Source organism: Littorina saxatilis, linkage group LG8 (assembly GCF_037325665.1).
Source record: "Littorina saxatilis isolate snail1 linkage group LG8, US_GU_Lsax_2.0, whole genome shotgun sequence".
Lineage (NCBI taxonomy): Eukaryota > Metazoa > Mollusca > Gastropoda > Littorinimorpha > Littorinidae > Littorina > Littorina saxatilis.
The window spans coordinates 51,612,894-51,619,954 of NC_090252.1; positions in this window are offsets into that span (position 1 = coordinate 51,612,894).

A 7,061-nucleotide genomic window follows, 5' to 3' on the forward strand; every position below is an offset into this window, starting at 1 on the left:
TTGATTATTGTTATGAGTAAGGTCGAACCTGGAATAGAGAGTATGAGTGATTTGTGAGTACATCATACGTAAATTTACAAAACCCATTCGTAACATTGTTAATGTGTTACGGACTGTCCCTGGACTTTCACTCACGGGCACAACAGGTGACAGTGTGACAACAGCAGATTACTGGCATGGCAAACTTTATTCCTGTGTTTGGCATCGTCTTCTCTCCTCCACTTCGCCTACCGACCAGCCGGTGGTTACAAGCCACAACATACAATGCAAAGTCACTACATCTTGTTGTTATGTAGAGCTCACTACATCTTGTTGTTATGTAGAGCTCACTACATCTTGTTGTTATGTAGAGCTCACTACATCTTGTTGTTATGTAGAGCTCACTGCATCTTGTTGTTATGTAGAGCTCACTACATCTTGTTGTTATGTAGAACTCACTACATCTTGTTGTTATGTAGAGCTCACTACATCTTGTTGTTATGTAGAGCTCACTACATCTTGTTGTTATGTAGAGCTCACTACATCTTGTTGTTATGTAGAGCTCACTACATCTTGTTGTTATGTAGAGCTCACTACATCTTGTTGTTATGTAGAGCTCACTACATCTTGTCGTTATGTAGAGCTCACTACATCTTGATGTTATGTAGAGCTCACTACATCTTGTTGTTATGTAGAGCTCACTACATCTTGTTGTTATGTAGAGCTCACTACATCTTGTTGTTATGTAGAGCTCACTACATGTTGTTATGTAGAGCTCACTACATCTTGTTGTTATGTAGAGCTCACTACATCTTGTTGTTATGTAGAGCTCACTACATGTTGTTATGTAGAGCTCACTACATCTTGTTGTTATGTAGAGCTCACTACATCTTGTTGTTATGTAGAGCTCACTACATCTTGTTGTTATGTAGAGCTCACTACATCTTGTTGTTATGTAGAGCTCACTACATCTTGTTGTTATGTAGAGCTCACTACATCTTGTTGTTATGTAGAGCTCACTACATCTTGTTGTTATGTAGAGCTCACTACATCTTGTTGTTATGTAGAGCTCACTACAAAATACGTCCACACTCTTCCGACGTTCTCAAAGTTCTCTTTCCTCTCTAACATGTACACACATAATCCAACTTTAGCTGGGGTGACAGAAATCATTTCAAACAACCAATCAACATCTTAGTAACCACCCGTAACCACGACACTCTAAGCAGGTTCCGTGTTTCATTGGTTAAACGTAAGACAAGAGGAAGGGGAGGGGGGGGGGTAAATACTAAAACATTCGAGCCCAGCTGGCATCGCCTGTCATCTGCCCGAATCAAATTCAAAGGAATTCGCACCCTCTTAATGAGGCTTTGATCTGAGCGCATCAAACACAAGAAATTTGGTTGATTAAAATCAACTGGGGTCGAAACCGTGTTATAATAAAAGAAGCAGTGATGTACGGATACATGTGAAAGTAAGCAGTTGTCCCTCGAATGTTCTTCATGAACATGTTAGAGCTGTCATGCAAAGATGAAGTGGTACTAATATTATTAGTATCCTTTGCACAAAATTCTACTTTGTCTTCCAGTCGCAAATGGAGATGGGATTTTCATGTAGATTGATGCATCTTGTCTGGGAAGTAACTTGTCATATGCTTCTGCTGACTGAAGCAAATAGGGGCCTACATCATATCTTTTCTGAACCGAGAGTCTACATTGTAAAGTCTGTTTCGCAAGTACACGTACATTGAGAGCCATATTTTTCTGTCTCTTGCATGTCACTGAATTCATTTCTGCCCTCAGCAAAAAGCCATGAAAATGCCATTTCCTCTCCATTTTCAATCTCGAAGAATTATATTCACCGGGCTATGTTTAGAACTCTGGACATACAACATAGGTGAAGTGTGTGTAACTCAAAGTCGTCAATTAATTTGTGAGCCTCCAAGCTGAAATGCAATACCAAAGTCTGGCCTTCGTCGAAGATTGCTTGGCCAAAATTTCAATCAATTTGATTGAAAAATGAGGGTGTGACAGTGCCGCCTCAACTTTTACAAAATGCCGGATATGACGTCATCAAAGACATTTATCAAAAAAATGAAAAAATGTCCGGGGATATCATATCCAGGAACTCTCATGAAAAATTTCATAAAGATCGGTCCAGTAGTTTACTCTGAATCGCTCTACACACACACATACACACACACACACACCACACACACACACACACACACACACACACATACACCACGACCCTCGTCTCGATTCCCCCCTCTATGTTAAAACTTAGTCGGACAACTGTGACCGAAAACGAGGCAAAAATGAAAATTAGTAATTAACACTCTTAATTACTCATTTTCACGTGAAAATGGTAACCCTAGGTTTTGGCACTAGTAAGCCGTCATATGTATGCAATTGCTGCCAGGGTCACGCGGCGCTAGGGGCCGACCTCGCATCGGCAGACCGTATAAAAAACAAGCTGTCGAACTCACAGATACCAAGCAGAGAAAGGGGGAATGTACGTTCTGGCTCACCGATTCCGACAGACCCTAAATATTAACGCAAAATAGGCTTCTGGACTAAACTTTTACTAAAATGAAACATGCGACAAAATCAGAAAAATACTGCATAAATCCATACACAAAAAAAATACAGTAAAGTAAGGTTGTTTTGAACCAATTCCGGGTCTGTCGGAATCAGTAACCCAGAACGTACATTCTCCCTTTCTCTTATACAACATTCTTAAGCTCAATACGCTCTCTCATTTACAAACTTTACTTCATATGTTCTTTCACTGTTAGAATTATATCTGATACATGCAATGTGACTGTCTAAACGAATAGTTAACTCTTTACAAGTGATTCTATTTTTACTTTTTCTTCCCGTCCTATTTGAATCCCCTTTTTTAAAAACTGCTTTTTCAGATCTTCTATATCGAGTGGCTTGTTATATTCAGCTCGTGTTTTTGTTTGAATACTTGCTTTCTTACTTTTGTAGTCATCAAAGTCTGTTTGTATCTGTTTGAATTCTTCGTCAGAAACTTTTGAATCTTCAAGTGCTTTACTGATAGACAGTTTTAGGCTAGACAATTTTGATGATGCAAGAGTGGAAATGGATTCGTGTTTTTCAAGCTTTTTCACAATTTTTTTCATTATAGCTGATGCTATAAATGATAAACCACCAACTGCTGCTGCGACACCACCTAGGATTAGAGAAACTGGAGTCCCTACTCCGGTAGCTAACAGAATTGTTCCCGTTACACCTGCAGCTGATGCAAGGATAGTAGAACCAGTGCTGGCATTAGAAAGGCTGTTGTAAGTTGTTGAGTACTTACGTCTAGCGCGAGAATATTTTTCTAATTCATCTTCTAGTTGTTTTTGTATATTACTAATGTGTGCCAGTCTGAATTGTTGACTTTCTGCTGCACTTTCATCAATATTAGGATAAAGCTTCACACTGCTAGTCATCTTTTAATGCAAAATATAAAATATTTATCTTAATTCTCACTGGCCAGTGTTTCTGCTAAGCTTTGAAGCTGTTCATTGCTTAACACCTTATCTGTATAGTAGAAAGCAATCAAATCAAGATAAGTAAGATTAATACTTCTTATTTCTGTTAAATTATTTATATCTGCGTTAACAACAACATTTTGGTTTGACGTCTGTTTTTTTATTGTGTTAGAATCCTTTTGAACAGCAATAAATACTCTGACTTCTTCAACATTTAATGGTCTCCAGTTGAGATTTATTCCTCTCATTAGAACAGTGTTTGTGGTTTCTTCCCTTTTCCTGACAACTATATCAAATATCATAGTTGCATTCTGCCCTATTGGAAGCTTGGGTATAAAATCGACAATGGTGTCAGCGTCCTTTTCAACACTTTGTTTTCTGTGAATGAGATAGTTGTTCTTATGGAAAGGTTTAACTGCAACTTCTCCCCTGCTGTTAATCGCAGGAACAAGGCTAACAATTAGTGGTTTAGCATTGATTGACTTACGGAATGTGTCGTCTTTTCCAACAAGAGTGTATGGACTCACAAATTCAAACTTCATTTCCCAGTCAATCTTTTTTATAACAGGACTAAGTACCCATTTTTTATTCTGATGTTTCCACATGTAGAATGTGTCATCGACAATTGGATCAGGTACATTAACATCACGGATTTGACCTAGTTTGAGGAATCTTGGTTTCTTTTCATCGTCGATTTCCTTTCTCTTGTAATAACCGGTGTCTGTAAACTCGAATGCATACACTGCACCAACTTCAGCATTGCTCTCAAAGTCGATAGCGTCTGCTAAATCTTTCAACTCTATAGTTGAACATGCAACAGGATAAGCTATTGTAGGTCCACTCGACATTTTAATACTCAATATTTTATGGAACTATTTCCAATGTAATGTTAAACAAACAATCAACTGGTTGTCCACTTTGATTTTTCAGATCAATGTGTAGGAATTCATGACACCCTTCCTCCAAGTCCTTGAACTGAAGTGTCTTAAATGTTGGCACGTGCATTTTACAAAAAGAGGCATCACTCGGTGGAAGAATCCTAAGCAGATCAGAACGCTGATCATTAAACAGATTATAGGATGTGTTAAGCTCTCTCATGTGAACAAACAGTACACTGTTAACATCCATGTCAATGGGACGTGTTCCCTTGTATATTTTTGTAATTCCAAGCATATCAAGGAGTTTGGTTGGAAACTCAACGTTTACTTCTCTAGTTTTGGGCATAGTAAGAGTAGCAATGAGACTTGCATGATTTAAACTCGCTGTAATACCTACTGGAGCAAACAATTCTTTCTCTAAAGTGCAGAAGTCATAGTAACCATCTTCTACAGAATGTGTTTTACCATTAATTCTAACCCAGTTGTTAGCCTTTTTTTTACTGATATTATACCAAGTAACCTTGTACATAATTTCATGCAGTGCAACTTTCATTCCTCCATTTTGATTGTTGATAGGGTTTGCAAGTTTAACTGGCACACTAGTCTTCACATTTGTTAGTGTGATAAACATTTTTTATTCAACAACAAAAATGATTCAGTATAAATTCAACAAAGACGTTAAATACAAAACTGGACCATATTACAATCCAAAGACTATTTCTTTCCATGAGTTGGACTTTGCTGTAACAGAAACAGAATCCATTCGCGTTAAAGTGCCTGACCCATTCCATTCTTACCTAAATCCCCCAATCAAAAATGATAGTGTTCCAAAGATGTGGAACTCTCACCCAATTCAGTTCTATCAGAATCAGTTAAACTTTGCAATATTCTGTGCAACCACAGGATGTGGAGTGTCCTATGCAGACCACATGAATAATTCAAACTTACTGACAAAGTGTGTGTACACATTTCACGTTTACTATCAGTGCAGGAGAATCTTGTCTGAACTTCAGGCACCAATGCCGCATGAAAAGAGCTGGAACCCATTCAACAATAGGATAAACATGAAAGTGTATGAGCGTCTCTGCAATGAATTCAATATAGATTTTAAGACCGACTTTAGGCAAAAGCAAGACAAAAACCATGGCATGGGAACACTATATTTATGGGGTGTCCACAGGAGGTATAATTTTGATTACTGGCCAGGTCATACATCTTTTTCTTCAAATGTGCAGGTACAGTTAGGATCAATAGAACAACAGCACCACAATGCATGGACTACTTTTATATTAGACACCGGCAAAGGTTTCACTGGATCAGGTGTTGAAAGGATCAATGAATCTATCCGAACATATACGTGGTGCTTGCTAGGCTCGCAGGCACAGACACGATCAAACATAATGAGAACAAGCACAGGGTTTGATGCACAGAAACAGTTGTTATCAAATTTAGAAGATGTCATAAACTCTGCAGTTGATCTGCCTTCCAGCATCAAAAGGTATCAAGACTCTCTCCGTTATGCAAGATCAAAAGTTGACTTTGCTGTTGGTAACGGCCTTTACATGTTACCTTCTGATCTCCAGCTGCAGATTGGAACAATAACAAATTATAACAATGAAATCATTATTGCTAGTGACACCCAGCCGCTTGGAAAGGGTGAAGAACTGAATTCAGAAATCAGAACGATGCTACAGCCATATCACAATGAACAGAAACAAAGCGTGACAAGTGAAGATCGGGCTGCAGGTGAAGATCATTCTGTCACTAGGGATGATCAAGCTGTTAGTATTAGTGATGATCATGAATCGCAGAAGACTGCTCTAGTAATTGGTGGAGTGGGTGTAGGCTTACTTTTGCTTTATTCTCGTTAGCAGAACACCTGCAATTAAAACTATTAGAGTCCAGAGATGTTCAGCCATGAAACCAACAACTTTACCTGCAAAAGATAACAGCCAGCTAACAATTGAACCAATGATTCCTGGAAGTGCATCCAAAGCTTTTGCTGCTAGTTTCTTTAATAGTTCTGCAATGTGTTTGAGTTGTTTCTTTACCCATCCCGGATCAGATGGAGGTGAAGGTGGAGGTGGAGGTGGAGGTGTGACAGTGCCACCTGTGAGTGCGAACACTAATGTGCTTATTGCAAATCCTAACGCAGTTAGTATACTAGCTATTGTGATTCCCTGCTCTCTGAAAAGCGTTCTAATTCTTTCAGCAAGAGTTGTGTCTTCGTAAAGGATTCTTTGAATTGTATTTTTTATTCTGCTGACCTGTGTTCTCAGTTGTTCTCTATTGTTACTTAGAACTTCTAACCTTATGGCTTTCTCCTCCTGCAAATCTTTTAAACGCTTAGAAATTCTGTTTTTTACTTCTTGTTCTAGGTTCAAATCATCAGCATCAGCAAGTTTTTGTTTCTCTTTGTTTATATCTTCATCCAGCTGACCTAGTTTTGACAGATTATTTGCTATTTCACCTCTGATGGTTTGTAGTGATTGATTAAGGGCTTCTATTTCTCTCATAGGTAATAGTTCATGTGGAGTCTTCAGTGAAGTTTCCTCAGAAAAAGAAGTCTCTATCTCTTGTATAAGTTGATCAGCCTCATCTGCAAGTTTATTAAGATCTTGCAATGGAACAGATTCTATTTGAGTAGCAGTTGGTAGTCCTAGTTCTGCTTGTTGAAGTAAGGAAACAACATGGGAAGA